The 16125-nt window shown below is 43.5% G+C and overlaps 1 protein-coding gene across 4 annotated transcripts in view; it reads right to left on the bottom strand.

The window, feature by feature from the left end:
- GGACT (gamma-glutamylamine cyclotransferase) overlaps positions 1-5322 on the bottom strand; it is a 52093-nt gene extending 46771 nt beyond the window's left edge. For 2 of the 4 annotated variants that reach the window (XM_024740086.1, XM_024740112.1), the window contains exons 1-2: positions 5154-5285; positions 523-686 (exon numbers count right to left, since the gene is read on the bottom strand). The gene's annotated coding sequence lies outside the window, so the exon portion shown is untranslated. The other 2 variants (XM_024740092.1, XM_024740102.1) reach the window with 2 other exon arrangements.
- Positions 5323-16125: the final 10803 nt, after the last annotated feature.

Raw genomic sequence — 16125 nt, 5'->3', positions numbered from 1 at the left:
CGGCCTATTTTAAAGCCAAAATATTATACTCTTTGGTAGAAAGAGCCCCCTTCAGTATTCTTTTTCAGAATCACATGTTCCTAGTTTTCATCATTTATCTGTGTTAACACAGACTTTTAAAAAACGATCTTGAAATGGGCAGGTCTTTCTAAGCAAAACACAAAACAAGGAAACTGTAAAGGGGAGGTTGACATTTTTTCCCTATGTTAAAATTAAATGTTTCTGCAGAGTGTAAGTACTGTAAACAAAGTAAAAAAAAAAAAAAAATGGGGAAGCAGTTGTAACATATATGACAAAAGATTAGCACCCTCAATGTATAAAGAATTCTTACAAATCAGTAAGAAAAAGACCAAAGGCACATTATCTGGAAAAATGTGTTCAGGGAAGAACAGTTTCCCTACTATTCCTAAAAGACAGAAAGACAGGACTTCCAACTGACACTCTTATCAACATACTTCCTCTGGTGCTCTACAGTTTAGGAACAGCAAACATTCCAGAACAGAGGAAAAAAACAACTCTCACCTGTAAGCTTGTTTCTTCAAAACCGCGTTGCCCTGGAATCCTACATCATAGTGAGTCTGAGTCTGAAAAGCGTTTGACCTCAGAATCCTTCTGAACAGGACACCAGAAGCCGTCCGCCTCACAGCATGACCAGAAGCCCATGGACAAGTATCCAGTTCTCAGTCCTGCCAGGGGTGAGATGAAGAGAAAGGGGAGTGAAGAAAGCTGAGAGTTTAAGAGATGAGGGGCTTAAAAGACAAAAGCACTTCACCCAGCCCCTTGGATGGCACCTCAGAACTTGGGGGTGGGCCATGGAAGGAACTGCCATTCAGTGCAAAAACGTGATCCACCAGCCCGAGGGGCCGCAGGATGCCTAGAAGAGCAGTAAGCTCACACTGGCCTAGCAGAGGGGTTCAAAGTTCTGGACTTCCTTGAGAAATAGCAGCTACGTCCTCTCCTTCAAGTAAGGAAAATGAGAATGGAAAAAAAGTGTATCCTCAGCCATCAGGCAAAGCTTATTTTAGGAATATGGAGCTTCCTGAATGGGGGTTCCCGAGTTTTTTGAAGCCATAAGTTTATTAAAAAAAAAAAATTCAAACCACACCTGAAGTATACTTGCCATGAATGGTGACTCTGACTCTAATTAAGCCTTTAGATCTACCTTCCAGTTTATAGGAGATACAGGGGACAGAGGAACAAGCTAAACCACACTATACAGAAAGCTGAATAAATCCAGAATGAGAGCCACCCATAGCCAACCGAGCAATACCAGTAAATCACTGGCATTAAAGAAGCCCACAGGACTGCTCTAGACCAGGATCGGCAAACTTTGGCCCTCAGATAACTGCTGCCTGCTGGTGGAGTTTAAAACAAAAAACTTTGAAAACAAAATTTTATTGGAACACAGCCATGCTCATTCACGTTCGTATCATCCATGGCTGCTTCTGTAGGACAACACAGCTGAGTAGCTGCAATGGAGCCCACATGGCCTGAAAAGCCTAAAGAGTGAGTAACTGGCCCTTTTCATTAAGTTTGCCAACCCCCTGTCCTGGATCAAGAGGCAACAGATACTCAACAAAACACCACGTGTGGCCCATTCTGATCCACACAAACCAAAAGTAAAAGTGCATTTCTGAGGCAAGCAAGGAAATCTGTGGACTGGGTTTTAGAAAACATTAAGGAATTATTGTCAATTTGATTAGGAGGTGACAATGGTATTACGCTTATACAAGAAAATGCCCTTTTCTGGAGGTGCACACCACACTGCTTAGGGGTGAATATTGTTATCTGCAATTTAAACTGCTTCAACAAGAAGATAAAGCAGATACGGCCAAAAAGAGAAATCGTTTTAACCAACTGTTAAATCTATTTGATGGATATATGGAAGTTCATTATACTATTCCCTTTACTTTTACATTTGCTTTAATAAAAAGGGGGGGGGAAATCAGACCTTTGATCAAAAAGTAGAATTTATCTCCAGACAGCCTTTCTCTCTAGGCAGGCCTCCCACCCACCTCGCAGAGTTTCGCCCATCTCTCTCACAATGGCTACCTTTGAAGCTTCTTACCTTGCTCCAGGCATCCACCTCCAGGAATGCCCGCCCCCATTCCACTCCTCTGCCTATAAAACTTCTACTCTGGGCCCAAGGTAAAGCCCAAACGTGACCTCGCCAAGTCCTCCGGAGGGAATTCATCTCCCTGGGCTCCGACTGCCGTTGGGCATTTATTATGCTTCATCCTTCTTAACATTTTAGCTGTTGACCATGTCTATTACCTCATGATGCCATACAAACCCCGAGACTTCCAGTAACTTGGTCTTCTCTGTAAACCCATTGTGTGTGGGGTGGGGGCGGGGGAGGGTAATAATAGCACCTTTCACAGAGTAAGCTCTACCTACACAGCTCTCAGATCTAACCAAGGCAAGGCTGACTTGCCCTGAGCAGTTTCACCGACCCAGAGACCTTCAATTAAAGACCAAATTCCTGTTAAACAAGATGCTGGCCCTGTTTAACCAACACTCTCTTACTAAAATCTCTAATCTAAGAGTTACCTCTGGATGGAGGAGGTTCTAGAAAAGACTGCTAAGATCACTTGAATTTTGTCCTCCTATTATCACCTTCCTTGGGACCAGTCCGTCTGCAAACACTGCAGCACTCACCTCCACGCCGGCCTTCAGGGGTTGCCCTACCCCCTCGGAAAGGCCCGGCTGACTGTGGGTGCAAAGCCCTTCAATGACTCCACTTGGAAGAGCAGACCCAGACTGGAACGTTCAAGAGATCTTACTACATAAAATAAGAGGGAAATGTACAGGTAATTAAAAAACTTAAACAGTATCGGTTTCTATCCCTGCTCTATTCTATATACTTCCTGCTGCGGCTACCTAAGGCCAGCGTGAATAACCACCTTCTCTACGACTAGTGCTAGTCGTCAGCACCCTTGTTTTCGAGGTCAGCTAGTCCAAAACACTTCTGTACAAAGGCCCACCAATTAGAAATTAATTTACCTTTGCAAACTCAGCGTTTTAAATACAAATGCTCTCTATCCGGGCAGCCTGCTTATTCAGGGACTTCTGGCTTCTCCTGGGAGTCAGTTCAGGAAAACAAGGCATTTGGGGAAAATGAGGGCAACCTGCGGGGGCTCTCCACATTAGCATTTCAATTAATTGAGAGAGACCAGGGAGAATGTCTTCAATTACAGGAAAAAGTACGTAAAAACGTGTAAGACCTACTCTTGGGCTTCCCTGGTGGCGCAGTGGCTAAGAATCCACCTGCCAATGCAGGGGACATGGGCTCGAGCCCTGGTCCAGGAAGATCCCACATGCCACGGAGCAACTAAGCCCGTGTGCCACAACTACTGAACCTGCACTCTAGAGCCTGCAAGCCACAACTACTGAGTCCACGTGCCACAACTACTGAAGCCCGCGCGCCTAGAGCCCGTGCTCCGCAACAAGAGAAGCCACGGCAATGAGAAGCCCACACACCACAACGAAGAGTAGCCCCCGCTTGCCACAACCAGAGAAAGCCCGCGTGCAGCAACGAAGACCCAACTCAGCCAAAAATAAATAAATAAATAAATTTATATATAAAAAAAAAGACCTACTCTTTATATTGGTCAATCCAACTGACTTAGAGACCTTTCAGTTTTTTGGGCTTTTTTAACATTTTTATTGGCATATAATTACTTTACAATGGTGTGTTAGTTTCTGCTTTGTAACAAAATGAATCAGCTATACATATACATATATCCCCATATCTCCACCCTCTTGCGTCTCTCTCCCACCCTCCCTATCCTACCCCTCCCTCTAGGTGGTCACAAAGCACTGAGCTGATCTCCCTGTGCTATGCGGCTGCTTCCCACTAGCTATTTATTTTACATTTGGTAGTGTATATATGTCCATGCCACTCCCTCACTTCGTCCCAGCTTACCCTTCCCCCTCCCCGTGTCCTCAAGTCCATTCTCTACATCTGTCTTTTTATTACTGTCCTGCCCCTAGGTTCTCCAGAACCTTTTTTTTTTTTTAGATTCCATATATATGTGTTAGCATATGGTATTTGTTTTCCTCTTTCTGACTTACTTCACTCTGTATGACAGACGCTAGGTACATCCACCTCACTACAAATAACTCAATTTCGTTTCTTTTTATGGCTGAGTACTATTCCATTGTATATATGTGCCACGCTTTCTTTATCCATTCATCTGTCAATGGACACTTAGGTAGCTTCCATGTCCCGGCTATTGTAAATAGCGCTGCAATGAACATTGTGGTACATGACTCTTTTTGAATTATGGTTTTCTCAGGGTATATGCCCAGTAGTAGGATTGCTGGGTCATATGGTGATTCTATTTTTAGTTTTTTAAGGAAACTCCATACTGTTCTCCATAGTGGCTGTATCAATTTACATTCCCACCAACAGTGCAAGAGGGTTCCCTTTTCTCCACACCCTTAGAGAGACACTTTAGTTTTTAATACAGGATTTCTCCCTGGAACATTGAGCAAAATTAATAACCTGCTTTGAGAAGACGTGGCCACAAGTCTCATTTTCTTATCAGTTCAATATTAACAGTCAGCCTGTAGTCAGAAAGGTGTGTTCAAAAAACCGTGCACCTATTTAGGGTTTCCAGTGCAGCTGCGGTGCTCTTTGGCCAACAGAGTGAAAGCTCAATAACCGTATTTCGTAATCAGGCAGTAAGAGAAATTTCTCCAAAAACTCAGCTGTGTCACTAACGGCTCCAAAGAAACCTGAGCTCAGAAACTGACAAACGCCAGTTTTGGTTTTTTTTCTTTTGCAGCTTCTGGTCTCCTCGCAAACAAGAATCTCCAGTTAAAAACAGAATTTCTCTAAAGCGTCAGCCTCATTATACTGCGAGATCCTTTTAAAACTACCTTCTAAATGGTCATCGCTTCTTCCTTACTGGGAAGGGGCAGCGTGCACACCTGCAGGCAGTTCCCAACTCTTCCTGCCCCCCGTCGTTCTGGCGGTGGCGTCCGCCTCGCGCCGCGCGGAGCAACGTGTGGACGCGCGTAGCGGCCCCGTGTCCCCTCCCTTCCAGCTGGTCCCACAGGCGCCCGCGTTCCTTCACGGCCCAGGCTCTGCCCCAGCCCCTCGGCGCCCCCCCCGCGCCGCCCCTCCCCGACTCTCCCCCCCGACTCACGCGGGCCCCGGACTCCGCCCTGGCGCGACGCGCCGGCAGCAACACCCCGAGTCCCCGGGGCCTCTAGGGCACCCTCGCGGCGGGGACGGGGGCGGGGACAGGTGCCCCGGCTCGGCCCGAGCCCAGCTCCTCACCTGCCTCGGAGCGCAGCGCCGTCTGGGAGAGCGGGCCAGGGGGGCGGAGCGGAAATCCTGGCCGAGGCTGGCGCGGCCGCCCCGGGAGGCCGCCCCCGGCGGCGCCCCCTGGAGGAGGGACCGTGTACCTGCCTGCGCGGGCCGCGTGCACACCTGGGCACGCGCCGGGAGCCAGACGGGCGCACACGCTCTAACGCGTCCCACCGGGGCGTCCAGGGTCAGCCTTTTGAGTCCATGTTGGACCCCGATACACTTGGGGACACACACACACTCACACGCTTAGAAATGAGCCAACACCTGGGGATGCATCCTGTAGGGCCGATGCACAAGGTGATGACCAAGGCCTCACACTCCAGCATCCACCCTCAGCGTCGATACCATACTGGATACAGATAATTATATAGTCTTGATACTGCCACTTATTTACCAATTCTCCATTTTCAGTCAAAACTGTGGCTGTAGGGGACAATGGAAGTAATGACTTACCGTCTGTTCCTGGATCCTAGGACTGAATTTGAGCCCCAGAAATTAGAGGAGTGAAGACCAAAAGCGGAAGGAGAATTTTTTCTAGAGGCTGCGTTCATTCTGGGCTTAAGCAATGCTACTTTGGGGACCCAGATGGCAAGAACGGCATAGCAAGAGAGAAGGGGCCCCTTCTGCAGCTCCCCTCACAAGTACTAGTCGTTGGAGTAGCAATAATCCCCCTCACTGTCCGCCTTTCCACTTTCTCATGTATGTGGGCTGGATCCACGTGGTTTTTACAATCTGATTTCTATTCAAACATTTCCAGTAATGCTGATGTGGTTGTGTTTTGAACAGATTTTCCTAAAAAAATCTAAAAGATCAGATTCATAAGCTATAATTTTCAGAGTTCTTTCTTGGCGGACTCTCAACCACTGTGCCACCAGGGAAGCCCTGGTGTATACTTTTAACATACTATTTTTAAAGAGTAGCAGTAGCATCTTAATTTTTTCAAAAGGCAGAATGGTTCCATTTTATTTATTTATTCTTATTCTTTGAGGGAGGAAGATCATGTCAGCAAAGGAAAGTGTGAGGAAAATACATGAATAAGTAATTCTTCCAATAAAGGAAAATTAAAGATGGTAACAAGGTGAGTGTTAAAGTGCATTTAGTGGCAGATAAGGCTGGGAGAATCTGATCCAACATAGATTAGGCTCTGTGGGATGAGATCTTCAGTTTAACTGTCAAAAAAATAACCCATAGACAAATAGAGTAGTAATTTTCAAAATGTGGTCCCAGATGGGCTGCATTAGCAGCACCTGGAAATTTAGAAATGCGAACTCACAGGCCACACCCCAGACCTTCTGAATAAGCAACTCTGGGGGGTGGGTCCAGTGAAAGAAATACACTTTAACAAGTGCTTCTTTTTTTTTTTAATAATGGTAATTTATTTTTTTCCAGTTTTATTAAGATATAATGGACTTAGAGCGCTGTATAAGTTTAAGGTGTACAGCATAATGATTTGACATATATATCATGAAATGATTATCACAATAAGGTTAGTGAACATCCATCATCTTATATAGATACAATTAAATAGAAAAAAATTTTTTGTGTGATGAGAACTCTTAGGATTTACTTTCTTAACAACTTTCATATACAGCATACAGCAGTGTTAATTATATTTATCATGTTGTCCATTACATCCCTAGTACTCATCTTAAAACCTGAAGTTTGCAGTACCTTTTAACTACTTTCATCCAATCGCCCCACCTTCCACCCTTGGTAACTACAAATCTGATCCATATTTCACTGTTTGTTTGTATGTTCGTTTGTTTTTGAAGTGTAATTGACCTCCAACACTGTGTTAGAAAAAAAGTCACAGTTTCTCAAGGAAACTGATTGGTCAGTGTAGACAAGTCTTGGCTTCAGTTTAGGTTTGGTGGGTTACACAGGAGCCCTTAGCAAGCCAACTACTCTGGTGGGTTTTAGGAACTGAGTTGACTCATGGAGGCTGTCAGTTGCATGCAAATTGTATAGGTGAGTCCCTCACCGAAAAGGTTTTAGCCCACCATCAGCTGTTTGTCTGGTCTGTTGCTCTGCGGTCCACAATCTCCCATACCCTCCAGGCTCAAGGTCAAGTAGCTGGCAAAAAGCTACGCCCGGGTTCAAAGCTCGGGCACAAACATTTCCTTTATCAACTCAAAGGATTTAGACTAACAAATTGTCTTTCAGTGGAGTTATCCAGTTTGGCCATTTTTGTTTTCTAAATACCAGCAGGTAATTGCCAAGCTCTGTTTTCTAGACTTTGGTGTTAGATGCCTAATTTATATTTGACTGAATGCACCGCTTCTTAGTATTATGCAAAAGAAGTCAACCTCATCTCCTTGTTACCCCTCCCACATGTCTCCAGAATTGCAAGGACCACACAATAGATGGGAAAATGTCTTCTGCATCTCTTGAAAAGATGCTTATAATGTGAAATAAGCAACAGAACGGGGTGCTATATACAGAGCTTCAAGTCTAACTGGATAACACTATAAAATCTACTGAAATATTATCAAATTATTCTAGTAAATTATTACAAATAATCATCTTTGGCCCTAAATAACCTGCAAACTAAATCCAGCCCACCATTTGTTTTTGTAAGCTAAGAATGAGTTTTACATTTTTAAGTGCTTGAAAAAAATCCAAAGAAAAAATAAAACTTCATGACACATGAAAATTGAGATTCAAATTTCAGTGTCTATAAAGTTTTACTGAAAATATAGTCATGCTGACTCATTTATGGGTTGTCTATGGCTTTTTTTTTTTTAATAAATGACAACCTTTTCTTTTTTAAAAATATTAGTTAATTTATTTACTTATTTTTGGTTGTGTTGGGTCTTCGTTGCTGCACGCAGGCTTTCTCTAGTTGCGGTGAGCGGGGGCTACTCTTCGTCGCAGTGCGTGGGCTTCTCACTGCGGTGGATTCTCTTGTTGTGAGGCACGGGCTCTAGGCACGTGGGCTCAGCAGTTGTGGCTCGCCGGTTCTAGAGTGCAGGCTCAGTAGTTGTGGCATGTGGGCTTCAGTAGTTGTGGCTCACAGGCTCTAGAGCGCAGGCTCAGTAGTTGTGGCGCACAGGCTTAGTTGCTCCGCAGCATGTGGGATCTTCCTGGACCAGAGCCCGAATCTGTGTCCCCTGTGCTGGCAGGCAGATTCTTAACCACTGCGCCACCAGGGAAGTCCCTCTATGGCTGCTTTTTTGTGATAGCAGCAGAGCTGAGTAGCCGCCACTGAGACAAGGTGGCCTGACAAGGTGGCCTGCAAAGTCTAAAATATTTTCTCTCTGCCCTTTTACAGAAAAAGTTTGTCTACGCTGCTCCATAGTCTTTTGCTCCAGTCACCATTATAATCCCTGCCTCTTCGTTCTGTGATAGTTGATTTATGACTGCCTCCCTCCTGGACTGAGTTCCATGAGGTCAGACCTGTCTCCTTTGGATGTTTCCAGCACTTCCCACCATGGTACCCAGAGTAGGTATTCAGTAATATTTATTTCACTGAACTTTAGTTTTTGATCATTTCCCCTAGGTAAATCAATATGAACTTGACAAAAAAATCAACATAAGATCCATTAATCAGGATAATTTAGAAAATTTGTATGTCACAAAATAGAATTTTTAAATTCTGCAAATAATGGGATTCCTTGCTTCCATTTTCTAAACCAGGTTCTAAAAATTTGTTGTTAAATTAGAAAGTGGCAGAGTTGTTTTTTCCTTGTCATTCTGTTGAGTTATTTTACTTAGTACAACAGGTCTCATTGCTAAACAATTTCCACGGCAAAGAAATTAATGAGAGGAGAAAACCAACCTCATGAAGCTAAGTTCATTCACGTTAAATGCAATCCTAGTATTTCTGGAATTATTGTTTTAAAGATGATGTGCGCTGCTGTCAGATATTTAAAAATAAGGCATTGACCTTTTCTCCACAAAAGATAGGCAATATCTTGTCTAAAAAGGCGACGGAATTTTCCAAGCAATTGCGGTTCAGATGGTTTATGCTCTTCTTGCCTACCTTCTGTAATTTTTGGAATAACAAGCAAAGACCAGAGTAAAGCACTATATGAGATATGTAACTGGAGGATAACTGAAAGAACTCCCAGAAGAAAGTAATCTGACCGACCAGATATGCCATCCACCATGGAGGAAGCTAATTACATTGCAAAGAGGCCACAAACCAATCTCTAACCCTGTAACATTGCTGCCATTGCTCTGCTTAAAGCCAGAATCAAGTTATTTGGTCCTGCTCTCCAAACGGCAACTTTTTAAAGGAAATAATGGTTGCCTGGTGCCTGGCAATGTGGACATTACAAGGGGAAATGTGGCTTGATTCCCTTGAGCCGTCGATGCAGGAAATGAACACATATTGAGTGCTCCTATGTGCCTGGTACAGTATGACTCTTTCCTCACATTACCCTTTGAACCATAGTATGAAGCAGATATGATCATTCCTGGTCTACATATGAATTGGCTCCATGAGGTTCAATAACCCACTCAAAGACATGCAGCCAGGAAATAAGAGTGTCCATATCCAGCTGAACCTGAAACTCATGCTCTTTAACTTAAGGGCTAAAACAAGGTAGCTGGGTCATATGTGCTGAAATGTGTGTCATCTGCACTAATAATTCTACTTTGGAACCTCTTTGTTCAAAGTGCTAGTTCCAATGCATAACGCTGTACGTATGGTTCTACCCATGAAGAGCTTTCACATACATGATCCCATTTGATCCATACCCCTGCATTGCACAATAAAGGCCAGGTAGAGAATTTCCTCCACTTTACAGATGAGGTAAAGAGGTTGGATGGCCTGACCAGGGTCATACGATTAACTGTGCCCTGTCTTAGCCCAATCAAATATCTCCAGTACAAAACCATCATTGGACAAACTCAGATTTATTGGCTCGTTGCCATGGGGGAGACCACACACCCATGGAGCCCTGAGATGCCTCACCAAACAAAGATGCAGTTAGGAGGTTTTGGGGGGAGCGGGGGAGGAATTTAAAGGTAATAGTGTTTTTACAGGCTGAAGGCAAAAGAGGGATGCGTGCCAATGGTCAGTATCAGGTCTGGACAGCAGAACAGACCCAGGGGCTTATGTACTTAGAGACTAAAAGTTTTGATAGACATGAACGGGTGTATCCAGAAATGCTTTAAATGAAGTTCTGCACGTGGGTTGGAAACTGAGGCTGCTTGTCATGTCAAAGTGCCCTAGACCCTCTAGGTGGAGCGGGATGTTTCATTCTTCCTGATGATTTCAAACAGCAACATTTCTCACAGTGCCCTTCCAGAAGGTTTCTCCAAGAGTCATAAAGCAGCAGTCACCCTTAGAAGTGGGTTCCTTGACACATTACAACTTCAGTGTGTCTATGGGAGAAATGTGGTTTCCTGTTCACTTCCCAGTTGCCTTAATCTGTGCTATGTCAGCCTGATGAATGGCAGAGCAGAATTGGACTTATGTCAGTCTGAGGGACTTTTTACCTTACCAGAATATATCAGGACTAGAAAGCTTCACAATATTTTATTTCCACAAGAGTGCTGGAATTTCAAACATTCTTACATTACACAACAGATTATTTTAATGAGGGTTTATTTAAGCACCCAAAGAAGGTTACTTTGCAAATTTTTATAGTGGACTTCTGTACAAGATTTAGTGTTTTTTGTGTTTTGTTTTTAAAAAGGTTAAGCATCTAAGGATATTTGAAGAACACTGGTTTTGTCCAACTCTCTCATTTCATGGAGGAGAAATTAACAGCAAAAGCAACCACCACCACCATTATTTTCATTAGAAGCAACTGAGGCATGCAGTAATTAGGTGACTCACTCCAGGGTCCTGGTAACTAATGACAGGATTGGAAGTGTTTGTATCTAATTGAATTGTTGAAGCTTAAAAAAATGACTTATGGCAGTGAAGCTGGCCCTAGGGTAGATCTCACACCCCTGGTCTCTGTTCTTTCCACCTTATCATCTTGCTTGCTGATGTCTGCAGATTCCTAGACCAAGTACTGTAAAAGCTGTCATCCATATACATTATCAGAAAGTTCTAGAAATGAGCAGTTTTGAAAAATTTCAAGACACATCTCAAGTCTATTCAGCAAAAGTAATGCTATTGAAACGTAACTGCTGAAACAGAACTGTTTTTAAATGATGGATAAAACTGCAATTTAAATCTACAGGGAAAATGTTTTCTGAAACACAAGTAGGAAGCAGAAAGCTTTATTGGCCCTGGAAAAATACCACATATTTAAAAGCAAAATGATTAGAAATGCAGGACACTCAAGGCAGTTTTGATAAACAGCGTAGCAGGTTTAAAGTACTTGTATTGATAGAACTAATCAGACTTAGAACACAAGTGATAAAAATATAAACCTGAGATTGTTTATGGGTCATTTAATTACAGGATTAAAAACCTCAAGAAAAGTGAGGGTTATTCCTCCTTCAGTTATTTATTGAATAGTATTATGTGCCAAGCATGGGTCTAGGGCTTTATAAACCTTTTCTCATTTAAACTTTCCAATAAGTCTGTGAAAAAGGTAGTATTATCCCCCATTTTACAGATGAGGTTCTGAGCTGCTAAAAGACTAAGTTACTTTACTGGATTCCTAGGGGGGCCAGGCATGGCCACAAACTGGGTGGCTTTAATAACAGAAATGTTCTGGAGGTCAGAGGTCTGAAGTCAGGGTGTTGGCAGGGCCACCCTCCTTCGAAGGCTCTAGGGGAGGATCCTTCCTTGCCTCTTCCAGCTTCTGGTGGCTCCTGGCATTCCTTGGCTTGTGGCAGGATCACTCCAATCTCTGTCTCCACCTTCTCATGGCCTTCTTTTCTCTGTGTGCCTCTGTGTATCCTCTCCTCTTTTTAGAAAACACCAATCATTGGTTTCGGGCCCACCCTAAATCCAGGATGGTTTCCTCTCAAGATCCTTAACTAATTAGATCTGTAAGACCTGATTTCCAAATACAGTTACATTCTGAAGTTCTGGGTGGACACGAATTTTGTGGGGTACACTATCCAACCCACTATACTTGCCTAAGGTCTGGTACATGGAGGAAAAACAAGGTTCCAACCTGGGTGTAATGCAGATTTTCCTTTCACATTCAAGCTTTATGCCCCCCAAATGCCAGTTATTTCCAGATGACCATCAAGAGAGTCACACAGCATACAGAGTTTCGTGAGGAGTTAAAGGCATGCTTCAGGAAAGAGTCTGCCTTGCACCCTTGTAGTTCAGCCAACAATCTGAGCAATGACGCCTCCCGAGTTCTGCTCACTCAGCATGACTCTGGAGACACAGGCTCCCCAGCGTCTCCCCCACCTGCTGGGCAAAGCCATTTAGTGACTACATTTGGTTACCTGAGTTTCCCACATGGTGTCTCCTTTCCACCAATGCGCCTTATCACAGCTTTATTACGAACCCATCCATGGCTCTCTTGAAGAAAGATTTCTCTGTGATGTCGCACATGTTCCTTGCTTTAGAAAAAAAGTTATTTCAAATAATGCAGCGATTTACAAAGTAGAAGGTGGAGTCTCTCTCCTCCTTACTTCTCGCTCAGAAACAGCTCATGTTACTATCAATATAAACTGCAATTCCTGTACATTTAAAGAAAAGAGATTGGAATATGAGAGAAGAACAAGGGAACAACCTTAATATTTGACAGCGTTCTCTTGGCTCCTGTCTCCTCCATTGTATTTTCTTGTCTCCTTCATCCCAACCAAACTGTCCCACACGGGGCCTTTGTTTCTCTTCCTTTGAACTAGAAACCAACTTCTGATTTTCATTTTATGAGGAACATTATTTGAAAAGAGCCCATAGACAAATGAATATCTTCTTGGTAGAATTTTAAAGGCACAAGAGATTAAGACAAGACTCTGTGATTTTAAAATAAGGCTGTAGTATTCTATAATTATATTTGGTATTTGTTAATGAATATTTCAAGCAACATGAAATGTCTCACTTTACTGAAAATCAGGGTTACTCAACACTTAGGATCCTTCTATCTGGGTCAACATGGCAAGAACATCCCAGATTCCCCTTGTCTTTATTCAATACAGCTGACTCTTCAATGGAGTTTATGTCTCAATATAACTTATTTCCCCCGGATGCCTGGTGAAGTTTTTACCATAAACATGAGGCCCAAAGGAGAAGGTAGAGGCAACTGAACCAATATCTGTTCCTATGAAATAGAAGAGTCAACTTGATTTGATGTTTCACTGCCTCCAGGAAAAACGAGATTCACCAACTAATGGAGAACTTTGAACACACGAGAAGGAAAGAAATGTCCTGACAACCTGTGACCCTGGAACAGCTGCAAATATAAAGACGTGAATGAGTCACGGGGGGCTGCTGACTCCCCAGGAGTCCCCTGGAAATGGGGGCTGGTAACAATGCTCCGTCCCCGAGTCTACACCAGCATGCCCAACCTGGGCGGCACACAACAAGGGTGAGATAACATGGATGGCAAGCTCCACGGGGCAGGAATCATCTGTTTTCATTTTTCATCATATCCCCAGCAGCTAGCACACTGCCATTGCACAGTCTGTGCCCAACAAGATATTTTGAAAAAGGTAATAGCATAAAAGAAGTACAAGGGATCCTTGGGATGGGACTGTTCTGTATCTTGACTGTGGTGATCTCACAAATCTACATGTGACAAAATGGCACAGATTCTGTCCCTTCCACTAAAAAGCTCTTCACTGATCTTTCATCTAATAATTTTATTCACTGCTGATCTTTGCCTGAATCAATTAATTCACTGGAGACAAAAAAAAAGGGGGGGGGAATGATTTTCTAATTGCCATTCTTTCAACATTTATTGGCTTTAATTAGCCTATAGAGAAGACTATTTTCCCTCATCAGCTATGGTTATTTGGTAACCATGTAATTGTGATAGGCATACTGTATCCAGTCTGCAGAAGGGCATCTGACTTGTCCACTCAGCAAGGCCTTAGGGACAAAGATGAGAAGTAAAAACCAATATGTCCACATCTGTCCCCGTCTAGATCTTGTAACATACAGGGGCTTTATTTTCTCTTTGCTAGGGTCAAATTCCACTTGATTTTGGGTCCCATCCCTTCCTTTCTTCTCAAGGACCTTATTCCCTCTCTAGTTTATAGCCAGCCTCTCCCTCTCAATGGCACTGATCTGGATGATGAAACAATGGGTCTCATCCCCTTACCGACCCACCTCCTATCCATCACCAATTGATTCCTATGTATTTCTCAGGTCCGTCCACATTTCATCAACTTGACGGCCTCTTCTCTACACCAAGCCACCTTCATCTCTACCCTGGATACGTGCAATGGTCTCTTTACTGATCTGCTCACGTCTTCTTTGCCTCCCTCCAATTCCTTCCCCACCAACAGTCAAAGTGATCTTTTCAAAACATAGATCTGATAATTTCCTTCGTTTTGAATCCTCCCATGGTTTAAGATAAAGACCGTGTGGTCCGCAAACCCTGGCAGAGTCTGGACCTCGTCACCTTTACCAACTCCATCAAGCACCCCTCCCCCTCTCCCTTGGACTTTGTTCACCAAGTACTTTACCTTTCTCACCACAGGCCCTTTGCGTATGCCGTCTCTTCTTTGTGTGCAGTCCAGGTTTTCTCAACATCAGTACTACTGGCATTTGGAGCCATTCTTTTTTGTAGGGGGTTGTCCTGTGCTTTGTAAGGTGTACAGTAGCATCTTCCCACCCCCATCAGTTGTGTCAGCCAAAAACATCTCCAGGCATTGCCAACTGTCCCCTGAGGGTCAAAATCTCCCCTGTTGAGAACCACTGGCCTAGAGTGATCTTCCTCTCTGCTTATCAAATCTCAGTTCAGAAGTCACCTTCTCAGGGAACCCTTTCCTGACTCTTCAGGCTAGACCCAGTCTCCCGCTTCAGTTATTAATTATATGACTGACAATTACTGTTTCTCACTGCACTGTCTGCTGCATGAGGGCCAGGGGCCATGTCCACTTCCCTCATCACTGTACTCTCAGTGCCTGGGAGAGTATCTGCCACTTAATATTTGTTGAATGAGGGAATGAATGCATTTAAGGTCAAACCTGTCTGATGCAAAATCTACACCTTCCTCCAAAAGTCTAGTCTATCATTTATTGAGGCAAGTTCTGAGCCAAGCACCTCATTACTGAGAGGGCGGTCTTATGTCTTACCCTGTCCATTTTACAGATGGGAAACTGGAACTTATGCAATACTAAATGACCTGCCAATGACATCAAAACACTAGAGCCAAGACCCAAATCTATGTTTTCTCACCCCAAAGTCCAAGCTGATAGGTGTGAATGTGAACACAGACATCCAATGCTTTGCTGTGGGGCTTGGTTTTCTATTCTGTATGATATTTAAACTCAGTAATTTGAAATAAAATGTAAAGACCATGCTTAAGAAATGTGATAGAATCAGAACCCCAAAGAGCCCTGTGAAGGCATAATGGGCTACATCTCTAGGGTGGAATTTTTAAGAAATGTAAGAGTGCATCTAAACAGGGAAGAAATGTAGCAGATAAACAAACAAAAAATAACCTCAAGCCACATTCCAGGGTTTCGTGATGTTCGCTATCAGGGAGGTGAAGGATGATTCTGACTCTCAGATTTCTCAAAATGGCAACAATCCCTATGTTTGTTCTGACACCCCACCCCAAACCCAATCCCCTACTGTGATTAGCAACAAAAACAAAGTTTAGAAAAAAATACCAAATAAGAGGGGAACTGGGAGACAGATTTCCACTTCAGTCTTGTTAGAAAGGAAACCCAAGAAATAAATTACAGGGTGGCTGCCTTAAGATGGAAAAAAGAAGGAAGAAAAGAGGAACATCATGGCGTACTTCCAAAATCGGCCGAGATAA

This window comes from Neophocaena asiaeorientalis, unplaced genomic scaffold (genome assembly GCF_003031525.2).
Source record: "Neophocaena asiaeorientalis asiaeorientalis breed wild unplaced genomic scaffold, Neophocaena_asiaeorientalis_V1.1 scaffold9, whole genome shotgun sequence".
Taxonomy (NCBI): Eukaryota; Metazoa; Chordata; class Mammalia; order Artiodactyla; family Phocoenidae; genus Neophocaena; species Neophocaena asiaeorientalis.
The sequence above is the reverse complement of the archived record's forward strand: the minus strand, read 5'-3'. Positions and strand labels throughout refer to the sequence as shown.